Consider the following 15494-nt stretch of genomic DNA (forward strand, 5'->3'; position numbering starts at 1 on the left):
CAGTCATCTGATTGGTCGAAATACCGGAACCGGGTGTTGCCACTACGGAACCGGAAAAGGTGGCAACATAATGTTCCGCCGTTTCCACGAATCTGATGACTCAAGGTCACGTGAGATAGCGACACTTCGATAACGACGCAAACTCGGAATACGGGCCCAGCTCATTGTTCCTTCTTCATGCTCTTTCCGCCTAGAAGCTCTCTCGCCCGCAATGTACATATTTGGCTCACTGAGGGAGCCTGCAGGATAGCTCCATTGGCTGCGCACATTGGCCTCACGAAATCGTCTTAAGCTGCGCTACGAAGGTGACCGGAGACTCCGTATGGCTGTGAACGCTTATCTAAAAACGTGTTCTGCCTTATATGTTATTCGAATTGATATTGGCCTAGCGGTGGCGCCACCGTCGCTCCAATAGTGTGGATCGGCAGGCGGCGGTGCACGCTAAAATGCACGTGGCGTAGGTCTGCTTCCAAGTTTATGGTGGGTTTGTTGGCAAAGAAGACCAGCCTTCTGCAATGCATTAGCTATTTACTGTTTAGAGTGTACCAATATTGCAGAAAAACATGGATTTGGCCAATGATGTCGGAAATAAGCGGAGATTTTAGGAAAAGAAGGCACGCAACCACCTGTCTTTAGATTTACTAGCGTCATTTTGCACGTTTTTTGCGTTGTATTTTGCTCATGGGCCTGGTTGAGTAGCACTCGCCTATGATAGCATTGTTTTTCTTACCGCCTTTTCAACAGCTTCCACGTGTCTTATACGAGTCTCAAACAGGCAAATTTAGTGTCAAGCCCACACAGGTCCACAAGGTTCTTGCTGTTACCTGCAGTACTTTAGAACGAATCGAGACACACTCGGTTCGTTTTAGCGCACTTGACTTGAGGATAAAGTGTGTTAAATCAGTACTGACAGCGTACTGTCGGACGGGCTACCGTAAGCTGTGTGCACATAAACAATGGCTAGACAACCAGGCACAAGTATTTCCCAAAAATGAGATTACACCGACACTGTACAGGAAATCTCATCGCACAGCAGCGCTGAGTGTTCACGTGTAGAGCGCTAAGTGGATTGAGCTTGCTAAGCTCTCAACGAATGGCGAATGGTTCTTGCGGGCAATACAAGTAAATCTGCCTGCATTAAAGGGGCTCAAAACAGCTACAGCAATACAGTTTCCCTATGCCTATTATGTGAAAGAATGCCGATGTAAAATAACTTTCCCGCGAGAATTTTTGAAATGCGGCATTTGGAAGCAGAGTTATTTGCAATCAAAATGTCAATATCTGCGCCCTCGCGGCTGTCCTCCTCCTTTCAACTTAGCGCGCGCAAAGGCTGGCCCGCCTCCACGGGCCTCTCCTTTGGCCTCACCACTGACACGTCACAACTGACGCAGTTGAGCTTTAACTTTTTTGCTTAGCGCCGCACGCCGCAACTTCCGTTTTGGCGTGCTTACTTGCCGACGCGCCGTCCTCGGAAACAGTGGCTACAGCTCATCGGATAGCCATATACCTTGGGATAGCCAGCATCGGTGAAGAAAGCGCTTATCTACGTTTGTGGACGGTTCTCTCCCGATGCGTATAATTTTTACCCGGAAGCCGTTCGCGATTTGGGGATCCCAACAAGACTGCGTCTGCGTGAAGGAGCGGTACCAATGCTGTTTCTTCCAACACTGCCGGTAAGTGTAAAATGAAAATATTGTGATAATATTAGCTTTAGACGCATTATCACAGTACAGTGTGGATTTTTTTTTAACTCAGGCGATCTTGCTCGACATTGTGGCGTGCATAAGCGAGATCTATCATAATCACTGTGAATTACACTGCTCAAAATAAACCAGTGGCGAGCTTACGATGAGATTTTGATATTTTTTACTGTTACGCTGGTCGACCCCATGCACCAATGCACCCATATAAGCCGTATACTATAGTCGCCGGGGTTCAGCACCGGATTCTTTAACGGCGTGCACTTATGGGGGTCGAGTCCAATCTCGGCATTCGTTCGTTCGCCGAAGTGGCTTTTCGAGCTCGGGGTCCATAATATCCGTGCCGCAGCAAGGGTATGAGATGTCAGCGAAAGACGAAATTCAGAATCGAGATCGCAGAGAGCGGTCTTCCGGGCGTCGCAGAGGGAAACTCTCTCTTGCCCCTTGCTCGAACCTTCGTGTTTAGGCTCCTCGTGCGTTTGACTATACGATGCTCCTTCGTGAAAAATAACTATCTATACTAAAAAAAAGGGGGGGGGGGGGATGAGGAGAAGAGGGCTGCGTAGTTCTGCGCAGTGTAGGTTGTCAGCTGCGGTTCGGCATCAGCTGACTGCGGGAAAACGGCGAACGCGCGCGCCGGCAAGAAGTAAACAAACTCTCTTCTGTGCCCGATTATGATCGCAGCAGTTGCTTGCAGCGTGCAGTTGCTTGCTTTAATAATTACGGCAAACACATGGTCATAACATTATTCTGCACTGGATTTATGAAGTTGAAAGCTGTGAGCAGGTCGAAGGACTGTGAATCAATAGAACCATGGATCCAGACAATCACAAGTCGTGTTTACTATGTTGCTGCCCTGAGCCAGGGTGATGGTGACCTGATCATCAGCATGTGATGCAGCCTGTTGAACCACATATACAATAAGCATGATGGCCATGATGGACCATACAGCAAATGCCTGTATGAGCTCCTTACAAACAAGCAATGGATGAACAGAGGTAATCAGTTTTGTATAGTTTTTTTTTTTTTTAAGTTTTCACTTTGATGTTGTTTGGCAGGTGCACAGCTCACATTTGTGGCATTTGTCAACCAATGATAAATTTAAGGGATAGGTAATGCAAATAGAACTTAACGAAAAAAACTTTCCACACATCCGCACATAACAGCAAGTTGACATATGACATAGCCGAGAAAGAAACCCATAATGAAGTGAAAAACAAAATAATGTAAATGTGAGTGCTGAGTCTGCAAGATATTTTAATACTGCTTGGTTATACATGCAAGTATGGAACACAAATACAATGGGATTTTCCATACTGTCCTATACTGACAATTTTAAAGGAGACAAAGTGCAGCATGTTTGCTCGACAACATCTCTTAGATTTCTTTTCACGGTAATATAGTAGTACAGGACCTGGGGTGTTTTTATAAATATGATGCTAAAACTGTTTACAGCTGCAATGCAGCAGCTGTAAGCAGGTTCAGCATCTACGATTGACTAGAATACTACCAACAATGCAACTCATACACATATATATATATATATATATATGCATATATATATATATATATATATATATATATATATATATATATATATATATATATATATATATATATATATATATATATATATATATATATATATATATATATATATATATATATATATATATATATATATATATATATATATATATATATATGTGTATATATATATATATATATATATGTGTGTATATATATATATTTAACAGAATTATGTGCTTTCAAGAAGCTGAACTCCATTCTGAAGAACTCCCGGTTTTTGAATGACATTCGACAACTATCTCCCAAAGCCCAAACATCTTCCCTTTAATCTTTTCACAACTTGGTCATCAGGTTTACTCCCAAATCAATTGCATACTCGGATGATGGAATGCAAGTAAGGGAAGTTAAATGAAAGAGAAAACTAAGACGTTATTTTTCACTCCAGTGTGACTATGCAGTCCAACTATTCTGCATGGCTTGTGAAAACAATAAATCCTTGCATGAAGCTTTTAATGTATGTACATAATATTGACATTATAAAAGAAACAGAGGCCAGAGGAAATAGAACACAGTGTTAAAACAAAAAACAGGAGTTCATCTATGAAAGCTTGTGCTTCATTTGCTTCATTTACTTTTGCTCCTTTTGATTCTTCAACTTGCTATGCAGCTCATTGGAACTTGCAACTAAACAGGTCGCTTTTAGTTCATGCTATGGAATATCCCTGGAGGGCTGAAAAATTGCACTGTGACCAATCTCAAACACCTCAAAACAGTCTTTCTCGTGGTGTAGTGCTGAGGTCTGGAGAAAACGAGAAAACGAGTTCAAGTGTTTTTTTTTTTTTTTTTTTTTTTATGTGAGGAGGGAGCAGCTGCTATGTTACTGGATGCAGTGGGTGCATTCTTTTCGTGGAAGTTAGGCTTGACTTCAGCTCTCATGTTATCAGGCCAGGTAAAACGAGACCCTACAATTGCGATTCACAGGGGTCGACCCTGACATCTCCCCAAAAAAAGTAGCCGCCCCGTAACTCAATCTCAATTTCTGCATAAAGTAGGCCCCCAATAAGCCAGTTGCCACAAACCTTCCATCCTGATAGCAAATACACTGCTGTAAAATTAGCTGAACTTGTGTCTTTCTTGTCGAAACTTGGAACACTGTCATGTCAAAGGTAGTTTCCATACATTTGGAGGAGACTGCGGTGCACACTTCTGACATTCAAGGATGCTTCATATAATTTAGTAAAAACATATTTGATAGGATGATAGCACTAGCCATTCTGTAATCCCCTTCCATGGAAAAAGTGAGACAGGAGGCTATAGACGTACTGCACAGGCCACCCAAGGGTCCTCAATGAAAATCATTGCTGTTATGTTAGAATAGGCAGATGGGATGAGATAAAGAACCGCGCACCAGGAATATATACAGACAGAAATGACGAGCTGAGACACTGCAATGACACAAAGCTGAGGGCAAGCATGGAGGGCAGGCTGGAAAAACACCTCGTCTCTTTTTAGTGCTCCTCATTTTAGTGCAGTCCCAAGACAAAGGTAGTTTTTAAAGAACTGGAAGTTATAAGCGCACATTTTCGACCCCTCTAGAATAATCTCGAATGTCCCGAAGCTACTGTATTGAAACTGAAAGAATGCTCAAGATTCACTTGATCACTTGGACTAATGATGATTGCTAGAATGCAACAGCAGGGAGAACACGGGTGATTCACGATATGATGTTGTATAGTCCATGTCATACATTCATTTTGCTGCTTGAAGATCACTGCATCACATTCTAAATTCTGTTGTGGGCGCCACTGACGACAGCGCCCCAAGCGGCAAGCTAACCAGGCGGACCACCGGGAGACCCCGGCATGGGCGACCGCGCTATAGTGCTCTAGAAGATTGGGCAGTGTGTCGACCGCGCAGCGAAATGCATGGGAGCGGGGGGCCGCTTTTGCGATGACGGAGGCGCCGCAGCGCAGAGGGCGCCACCAGCAACTGGTGTGTCAGCCGTTCGGGCGCCCGCGTATGCGCGCTGTGCAGCAGGGTGGATACTGCGCGCACTGTACGTTCTTGTTTGCTTGTGCGTCGTCTCGGGCTGTTCGCGACAAGATTTTATAAATATGCCGGTTAATGGGGCTCAGTACTGTTAGCAATCACCTAATTTATTTTCCCTTTTGGCCGTCGGCAACACCTCGCGGAAGCAACATGACAGGAGCTGGGCTCCGAAGAAAACAGCTTGGAGAGGGCGTACAAATTCAGACTCGCACACCACACTTCACTCGCCGCACAGCTTGCTTTAGCATTCCTGAAGCACCTAATTGACGTCCACAAATGCACTCGTTTTGAAAAGAGGGCTGTGTGGAGACAGGATGTATGAAGAAGTCAAACATGCAACATGTGCGTTCGAGCGCTGACTAAAGCTGGCCACAGTAACCCCATTATCAAAACAGTCAAAAATGGTATATTCCGTTGTTTCACGCGCAGACTATGCCAACTACAGTAAGTCACCTGAAGCCACAAGAAAAGTTGGCATTCAGTTCGAATGAATTAAATATGGACTACCCCGCATAGAGGTAGAGACATGAAAAATGAACGACACTACACCAGGTAAACGGCTACTAAATAACTAAACACAGTGGGTCAGGAAAGGTGGAAGAAGTGGGAATTAAAGGATGCACAAAAAAAAAAAAGAAAAGAAACGTGTCGCCTACAAGGGAGGGAGAAAGGAGGCACGCAGCGCCATGAAAAGAGCGACCGGAAATGTGAACAAAGGTTTGGAATTGTCGTGCGGCGCAGCAAACGCACGACGGAGAAGAAAGCAGGCAGCTAAAGACGAAGAAAAATGGAGAAATATGACAGGCAATAAAAAAAAAAAAAGAGAAACAATCGAGCTTAACAACCAATTGGAGGCCTGGGAAATAAGAAAAAAGCAGTGCACAAAAAGGCTGCAATCGAACGCGTAGATATAAGCGTCGAAAATTAAGTCAACAACTTTGTAAAACTGTACACTAATATAAGAACAAACCATTTTATTTTATTTCCATACGTTGGAACATTAATGTAACGGGTAGCTTTAAGTACCCAGAGATGCGCGCTATACTTAAGACATTTAATCTCAATGCATTATAGTTTTACAATTACTTAATTGTTCCAGAAGATGTTTTCATTCTAGGTAGTTTTTATTCTGCGTGCTCAAGCAACCGGTAATATGTAAGTCATTGACCCCAGAAGACCGCTCTAGTCCTGTTTTGGTGCACATATAAAAAAAAAAAGAAAAAAAAAAGAATAGCTTTGAAAAAGAAAGACCGATGGAAAATAGAGGACGCAAAGGCTATAGTGTACGCCTAATTCGCTTCCGCTACATGATCCTTCAGCGAAAGAGAGGTTGTGAGGCCGGCACGGTTTTTCGCCATGAACAAAAACTGCGCCATAGGCTCCAAGTTATAGTCGCAATTTACCCGAAAATTTGGCTCGGGTGTACGATCCTTTTGGACGCCTTTGCAGTTCAGATTTTTCAACCTTCATCTAAAATGTGGAGGTTCAAAAATTTTAACTACTTAGAGCACCAGAAAGCTCACACTTGAAGTAAAGAAATTTCATGTGTTTTTGCGGGTTCGCTCTTTGCAAAGTAAGCGAACCACGACAAGAGTTCTCAAAGGGAAAATAATTGAATTCCCTTGGAAGTATTCCACGCGTAATATCAACCTTGTTAACAATTATAGCCTGATTAGTTCTGTAAAGAGTAGCCGCGGCAAGTAGCCCGATTATAGCCCGGCAAGCAGTAGTTGGCGTCGGCGAGTATATCCAATAGATTACTCACATTTGATACCACACACTCGAAGAATAAACACGCATTAGTGTCCGCATCTGAATTCGGCCTTATATTAATTGCATGTGTATTTGGTGCCCGTCACCGTTTTCGCATTTTTCGTTCTCTTGCGGTGCGCGCCAACAACTGCATCATATCTGCCAATACGACGCGCAATTATAAGTGTTTTCTTTAGCTCTGTACCATTCCATGCCAGTAAAGCGTCCGCTCTTAAGTGCCCACTATGAACGTATTACCTCGTATACGTATGTGACAGGTTTAATTTTTCATATTTTATCTGAAGTATTGCCCTAGCTGTACTTGACATTTTTTAAATCTAAACAGCTGGTTCACCTTTTGGTCAGCGGCACGTAAAGAAATGTCCGCGATATATGTATTTGTTAATCACGAACAGAGAATAAATGCTTGAGTCGCGTATATGTTCCCTTTTTTTTTTTTTTTTTTGCCGCTAAATACCGCAGTGCTTTATATTAGAACGGTAATAAATAAATGTGTTTTGCTCGCACACTGCATTTGTAATTTCTATAAGCGGTGATTAGGGCACATACAGAACACCTATTAAAGAGATATTTTACAGATTACTGACGATTTAAGATACACGTTGTTATGTATTAATAAGCACAAGCTGCAAAATGTAAGTAGGCGTTCGTGAATAAGGTTCGTAAAAAATAAGCTGCTCCTAAGAGACCTTACGAAGCACAAGCTTTGATTCGCATGTATTATACTGTTTTTATCCGCGTGTTAATAGCGCTCCTCGGCAGTAGCCTTTATTCCCTTACTGGAAGAACGAATGCAAAACACCACGTATCGTTGAAAACAATAAGTACAAGATCATCTGGACGATTTATGGCTGTCCGCAGGAAGAAACGTTGAAACAGTTTGAAATAGTGACTCAAACATCGCGCGCTGCTCCGTAGGACTGCCCAAGCGAGCACGGCGTCTCCAAAGTAACGTAACGGAATGGCAGGGATGAGTTTAAGCACTTGTAATAAGTATCCCCTTCATTAAATATCGCACCATTTGCGTAGCGTGTCAAAATAGCTCCAAAGAGAACCGCGCCCCTCCTCTGTACCCCCCTGTCCCCGCGGCCGCTACGCGCCGAGCGGCGAACGTGGCACCCCTGTTGCACGTCGCTCCCTCTTGCGGGAGTCGGTTCCTGTCATCGCAAAAGCGGCCCGCTCTCCGGCGCCGGTCGTCACACTGCCCAATATTCTAGAGCACTATAACCGCGCCAAGCAGAGCGAAAACGGGCGCCATTACCTGATGTATAAATAAACAGTTTTGCTTGTTATACCGGCTACGTCTACCACATGGCGGCAGCGGCGGGATAACCAACGCAGCGTGACACCCAGAAGGACAGTGAGCCCAACGTAAGCGGCCGCAACGTCATGCCAGACACTCGCGGCGCGAACGAAGAGCGCGCGAGCGGCACTCCGAGAATGACGTTAAACCCGCTCGCCGTGGAACTGCCGACAAAGCTCGATTTCCGCAAGCCCGAAGATCGGACACGATGGCACCGCAGGTGGGAACGCTACCGACTCATCTCCGGTCTGACAGGACAAGACGAGACGACGCAAATCAACACATTACTCTACGCCATGGGCGAAGAAGCGGAGGACGTGCTCGCTGCTTTTAAACTCACAGAAGAACAGATGGCATCATACTCCGCCGAGGTGAGTGCTTTTGAAAAGCATTTCCTACCTCGAAAGAATGCCATCTATGAGAGAGCGCGATTTAACTCTCGGAAACAAGAGCAGCATGAAAACGTCGACGCATTTGCGACTGAACTGTTCAAGATGGCCGAAAGATGCGATTACGGAACTCTCAAAGACGAACTGATTCGGGGCAGGCTCGTGGTCGGCTTGCGAGACGTAAAACTCAGCGAGAGCCTGCAGTTTGACGCAGAGCTCACTCTCGAAAAAGCAATCACAGCTGCCCGCAGTTCAGAGAGCGTGAAACGTCAACACAAGGAAATTCGCTCCATCGAACAGCCAGCTCTCGGCATGGGAGAAGTTCGCGGCCAGACAAACGTCAAAACTCGCCGGAACGAAGCGAAGGTGCCATTCAAGTCGCGCCCTCAACGTACACACGAGACGGGAGACGAACGCTGCAAGTGGTGTGGTGGAGTGCGTGACCACACGAAGACACAGTGTCCCGCGATAGACAAAACGTGCAACCAGTGTGGGAAAAAAGGCCACTACGCCCGCATCTGCATGTCTAAGCCGAAGGACAAGACCTCGAGTATCCGACAACGACCAAAAGATCTCGGAGAGCTATATCTAGGCGAAATCAAAGTGGGAGTGAACACGCCGTGGAGGATTACTGCTACCGTGAACAACTTGCCTTTTACCTTCAAGGTCGACACCACCCAGCCGGAAAAAACTACAGAAACTTTTCTGATGTTACGACAGAATTTCTGTGCGGTTTTTTACGGGAAACCTGTTGCGACAACAGAACATTCTGTAGTAACATCAGAAATTTCTGTAGTTACAAGAAAAAAGTACTACAGAACTACAGACAACAGAAATATACTACAGAAAAACTACAGAACTACAGAAAAGTACTACAGAACTACAGAAAAATCTGATGGTTACGACAGAACTACAGGATATTTTGTCGTGTTTCTGACACAGTTCTGTAGTTTTCTTCGACTGGGCAGCGCGGATGTGACTGCAATCGCACACGACCAGTACGACAGAACCGTCATGGGACCCATCAAGTCAACGCAACAGCTGTTGATAGGCCCAGGCCAGACAGCGATAGCCACTGTTGGCTACATTGATGCAACAGTCACCTGGCGCAACACTGAAGTCCAAGAAGCAGTCTTCATCATCAAAGTATTAAAAGAACCGCTGCTCAGTCGACCAGCTATAGAATCACTTGGGATTCTACAGCGCCCTCTTGAGCTAGACGAAACCCTCGCACAATCAACTGATGTCTCCAACTTCTTGGCGTCATACCCAAAGTTAACATCTGGGCTTGGAGTCATGAAGACTGAGTACCGCATCAAAGACAAAAAGGATGCTGAGCCATACGCACTCAGTTATCCTAGGCGCGTGCCTCTTCCACTGCTTCCACTTGTGAAGAAAGAACTAGAAAGGATGGAAGACTTGGGAGTCATCCAGCAGACAAAGAAAAAACTCTCGAGAGTGCAGTGCGCGAGTTTGAAGAATTAGCACTTGAACAGCTCCCTGCTTCAAACCAATGCTGGACAGAATCAGGGCAAGCATCCAGTCAGACGAAACACTTTCCAGGGTGGCTACCTCCTGCACTACATCATGGCCAACTGTGCATGGGCTGTCACCTGACCTGAAAAGGTACCTCGAGGTGGCTAGTGAGATTTCGCTCGTTGATGGTCTGCTATTCAAAGGCGACAGAATAATCATCCCGCCAGACATCAGAGTAGAGATTCTGAAAAAACTCCATGCAGGCCACTTGGGCACAACGAGGTGCCGAGCGAGGGCAAGAGAATGCATATGGTGGCCAGGCATAGGCAAGCACATTGAAGACCACGTGGAAAAGTGTCCAACTTGCAGAGGGCACAGAAAGCCAGAAACAAAACCCCTGCTTCTAACCCCATTGCCAGCACACCCTTGGGACACAGTCGGCATGGATCTCTTCACGCTGCAGGGGAAAGAGTATGTTGTAGTAGTAGACTACTACTCCCGATTTTTCGAGCTAGAACAGCTGCCGAGGATAGCTACAAAAAACATAGCCCTAGTCGTGGAGCCAATGTTTCCACGGTACGGTGTTCCATGGACAATACGCACAGACAACGGGCCGCAGTTCACTTCCACAGAGTTCAAAGAACTAGTGCATCACTGGGGAGCCACACACACAACCTCAAGCCCTTACTACCCGCAGAGCAACGGTATGGCTGAGAGGGCTGTGCAGACAGCAGAGCAGCTTTTGAGGACGTCTTCCAACATACACGAAGCGCTGCTTGCCTACAGGGCCACACCCAGCGTGGAAGGGTTTTAACCTGGAGAACTCTTAATGGGTCGTCGTCTGAACACCACAGTACCAACCACTTCGAAGCTGCTAGCCCCAAAGTGGGACGACAGCGAATTCAGACAAAATAATGAAGCCTACAGAGCTCGTGCAAAACGATCATACGACACCCGGCACAAGGTACGGAGCCGAGAGCGCTTACCACCAGGCACAGCGGTGCGCATCCTCGCTGGAGCTGCATCACACGGCGTGGTAACACAGCCAACATCAGAACCAAGGTCCTACGTTGTACAAACCGACAGAGGACAAGCAAGACGTACAGCAAGACACCTGCAACCGTTGCAGGACACGAGCACCACAAGAAGTGGACGTGTTTGTAAGCGACCAGAACGCATGGACCTGTGAGATCAAACCTGTCAAGAAAGGGGGGTGTTGTGGGCGCGACTGACGACAGCGCCCCAAGCGGCAAGATAACCAGGCGGACCGCCGGGAGACCCCGGCATGGGCGACCGCGCCAAGCAGAGCGAAAACGGGCGCCATTACCTGATGTATAAATAAACAGTTTTGCTCGTTATACCGGCTACGTCTACCACAAATTCGATATAAAGGCGCTGGATATAGAAGCTAAAACAGAAGCAATCTCTGCTGCAGTGATGTGAATATAATGCATAATGGTTCCATATAGTAGCTTCGTGTCACAGGCCAGTGACGCAACGTTGCCAGTTGCGAGATGATCTTCTGAGAACATTTAAACGTCCGGGTGATTTTAAAGAGAGGGTGTGAGAATGAACGTTACTCGGAATAATTTTGCTAGTAGGCAACAAGAAACACATTTTTTTTACAAAGTATGAGAAATTCATTCATATTTACCTTCTTTTTAGATCACATCTGGCTGTTATTCACTTCAATGAAAATTCTTCAAGGCTCCAGGCACAGAAAAAAAAAAAAGGGAGAGGACAGCTGAAAAGTGAAAATGGCAAAATCAAGAAAAGTGCCACTCCAGTGAAAATGGAGCCTACTTTTTGTAAGTTAAAACTTTGTTCTGCTTATAATATTACACGAAACAAATAAGTGAACTGTTGTAGGTGGTGGTAAAAACTAATTTCCAACAGATACAGGGTAGGCGTCAACCTACCCGCCTACACGATGGCCTGGAGCCCTTGGACCCGGGCGGCGTGTTCGGCCAGTCGAATAAAACCTAGCTGAGTCTCAGGGTGTGAGCTCAACAGTAGAGTCTCCCAAAATTCTTCCGTTTTTGTGTGTTCATTTATATTTTTTATTTCCGGGCACGTCCATATCATATGTACCTGATCCGCCTTATCCTGACATAGTTTGCACCTATGTGAGAATTTCCCCGGGTACCACTGACTTAAAGTAGCTGGGTTCGGAAAAGTCCTTGTTAGTACGCGCCTCCAAATGCTTTTTGGATCTTATTTAGTGTCCTATCTGCCGGTGGGTGTTCTAACCTGTTTAGTCGATAGTGCTCTGTAATCTCTTTGTAACTGACTAGCCTGATCCTGCTAAGAGTGTATTGAGGATCAGAACCTAACCGGAAGGTGAGACCGTGGGCAAGCTTATGAGCTCCCTTATTTCCCTGAAGCTGGGAGTGGGCTGGTGCCCATATTAGCCGGATTATTCTATCATCCTGACATGTTCTCAGTATCCTTTTTGCCTGTGGAGAGACCCTTCCCTTGAGAAAATTGCATATTGCTGTTTTGAAATCCCTTGTAATTGTAGTAGCCATTGTCCCTGCTTTTGCAAGTGCAATCGCCACCTCTTCAGCCGTGTGGCTAAACTCGTCTTAACGGAGCCGCTTATTCTTAGATTTTATTCATCTGACACTACTGCCACCATAACATGCCTTTCCTCACACTCGGGGGCGTCGACATAGACCATGTCCTGTCTTCTTTGATATATCTTCTGCATCGTTTCCGCCCTTTTCTTTCTTCTTTCCTGGTGATGCTCTGGATGCATGTTTCGTGGCAGCGGGGGGATTTTAAGTCGCTTCCTGACTTCCATTGGGACATCCGTCTTTTGGTCCTCTTGGCTTTCGTATCGAATACCTAGTTTTAGCTGTTGTAATCTCAATGACTATTCCACGCTCCTCCAGGCGGATAAACGGCCTCAGGGCTCTTCACACAAAGAGATAGCTGCAAGCAAGCTTCAGAGCGCCGCTTTATGACTGATGCCTATGAAAGGCTGTCAAAAGAAGAACTAATTACTGCACACAGGCACAGATTTGCGCTTCATCACGACTATTCAATTACACAGTACAACTGTCAGCATACTTGACCCAAGTGTTCAACAGAATGGCATCAGCGCCGTAAAGCATTGGCCGCTGAAGCCGAAGCAATTGTTTCAATATGTTTGCTGCGACTAACAACAGCTGGGGCGCAGTTTCATATGACTTTTTTGTCGTATGAGTGCAGTCGTGTACCCATGTCTCTGTGTTTCGCTTCTGGCTGCGGCCAAGCAAAAGTGCACACAAAACATGCTGCTGTTTGCTTATCGCGGCAACTCCACATGGTGTGCGACTGCCCGCAGGCCCTTCAAGTATTGCATCAAAGCTGCCGCTTGAAACAAAAAGTAGGAAAGGCAGAGCAACTGTGGGTTCAGGGTGTGTGCAAAGCTAGATTGCAAATAATTATGCCGATCAGAGTTGTTCAGCTTCTTCAGGCCAAGCTGGAAGTAAATGGAAGTAATTAAAGTGAGCCGACTTCACAAGTGACCATGTCACATCTCTCTTTTCACGGGCTCGCAGTTCCCCGTCCGTTAAGCTACACAGTTTGCAAGACAACAGTGTAATTGAGCTGATTATTATTATGTGTGCGAAATAATACTGTGTTCTTAGCGGTAATTTATACTGCTGAGCGACTAAGAAAACACGGCGCTTCGTCGCGGAGAAAATTTGTTTTTTTAATAACGTTGTTTACTGCCTCAGGGCATAATGGAATATGCTCTAGGACTTATCTAGAGAAATGCTGTAGGCCTTCTCTCTAAATAAAGTTGTTTTCTTTGTTTCTTCGGTGCCTCCTTATCATTGCACGTCATGTGAAACCTTGCAAGGGGCAGATACAGGATACGTATCCTAATACGTGTTTACCGCGGTGGCTTATATCTCTCCGGCTCAACCGCTCAGTGGTTCGCGGCGAAACTGCACACGGAGCTTTGATATTGCGGTAACTTTGATTTGCTCGTAGTAAGTTAGGTAAGGGTGCTTAATTCATTGCTGCTGCGTATAAATACGAACCCGCAATCTGCGCCAGTATCAGGGGCCGAAAGGTGCCAATGCCGGCACACGATAACGCGGGTTCGCGCATCGCGCACGGCCAAGCCATGTAGGTACAGTTGTCTTAGCTAATTTACTATAAGACAAAAGTTTATACGCTACAAACTTACTACGTGCCAAAATGAGCTTGACGCAATTAAGTCAACAGTTGAGACAGTAGGATTTTAAAAGCCGCCACAGTAATGATACATCACAACAAACTCTCATTGCTCCTGTGATACCGTCGTTTATCTGTGCGCTATATTCAGGCTAGTAAACACATTACTTACCAGCGTATGTTGTCGCCTTGACTCGATCCGAGGTGCGTATTTTGGTTTGGTGGACACGGGAACGGAGCGGTTGCCTCCGAAATTTTGCTGCGCTATCGTACGGCGAGGTGCACTGGCGCACGGCATTTAAGGCACCGACCTAATGCTGGAGACCGGTAAGCCGACTTCAAAGTCCATTTCGCATGAGATACACAAGTAACGAGAACATACACAGGCGGAAAGCGCCCCGCAGGGGACTGAAACAGAGGTCGCCGCGCGCGACCACGCCGTGGTTGTCGTGGCCCGTGGTGCCCGCGCGAGACCGGAAGTGCAAGGAAAAAAGCTTTTAAAAAATGTTTCTGTCTACAAAACATTCTAATTGTATTTCCTGATAACTAAAAGTTAAGCGTATTTCAATTATTTTGGCATAAGTGGTAGTTTAATTCCTACGTGACGTCGCAAAGAAGCAGACCAAGAACACCGGTTTATCCCTTCCGCATGTATTTGGTGGGCTCACAGCTTTAGCTCAGTGGAATGTGAAGGTACAGTCTTTATCAAAAGTTTACAGCCCAGAGGGTTTGCTTTTAAGCCGTATAATATGACTTCTGTAATAATCGTGGAAGTTCTAACCATTAGAGAGGGTAGGACGAAAAATTTTCTTGCCTTCAGCAAGTATGAAAACCTGGGAATGCATTACGAGCCGCATAGTATACCTCAGAAGTAGACCCCCTAGGCTGTAAACTTTTGATAAAGGCTGTAAGTTCAGCGTGCTCTGTTTAAAAGCAAATGTTTTCCTACTACCCTGCGTAGCTTCTTCACCGTGTGCGCGTGTTTAGCCATAAACCGAGGAGAAGCCGCGTGGCAGTTGTCCAAAAAAGAGACGACGCGCCGCCTTGGCTCGTGCTAGCGCGCTCGAGCCTGGGCTCGGGCAAACGCTTCCATAAGTGGCATAT

Source organism: Amblyomma maculatum, chromosome 1 (genome assembly GCF_055883805.1).
Source record: "Amblyomma maculatum isolate TAMU_Amacu chromosome 1, ASM5588380v1, whole genome shotgun sequence".
NCBI lineage: Eukaryota > Metazoa > Arthropoda > Arachnida > Ixodida > Ixodidae > Amblyomma > Amblyomma maculatum.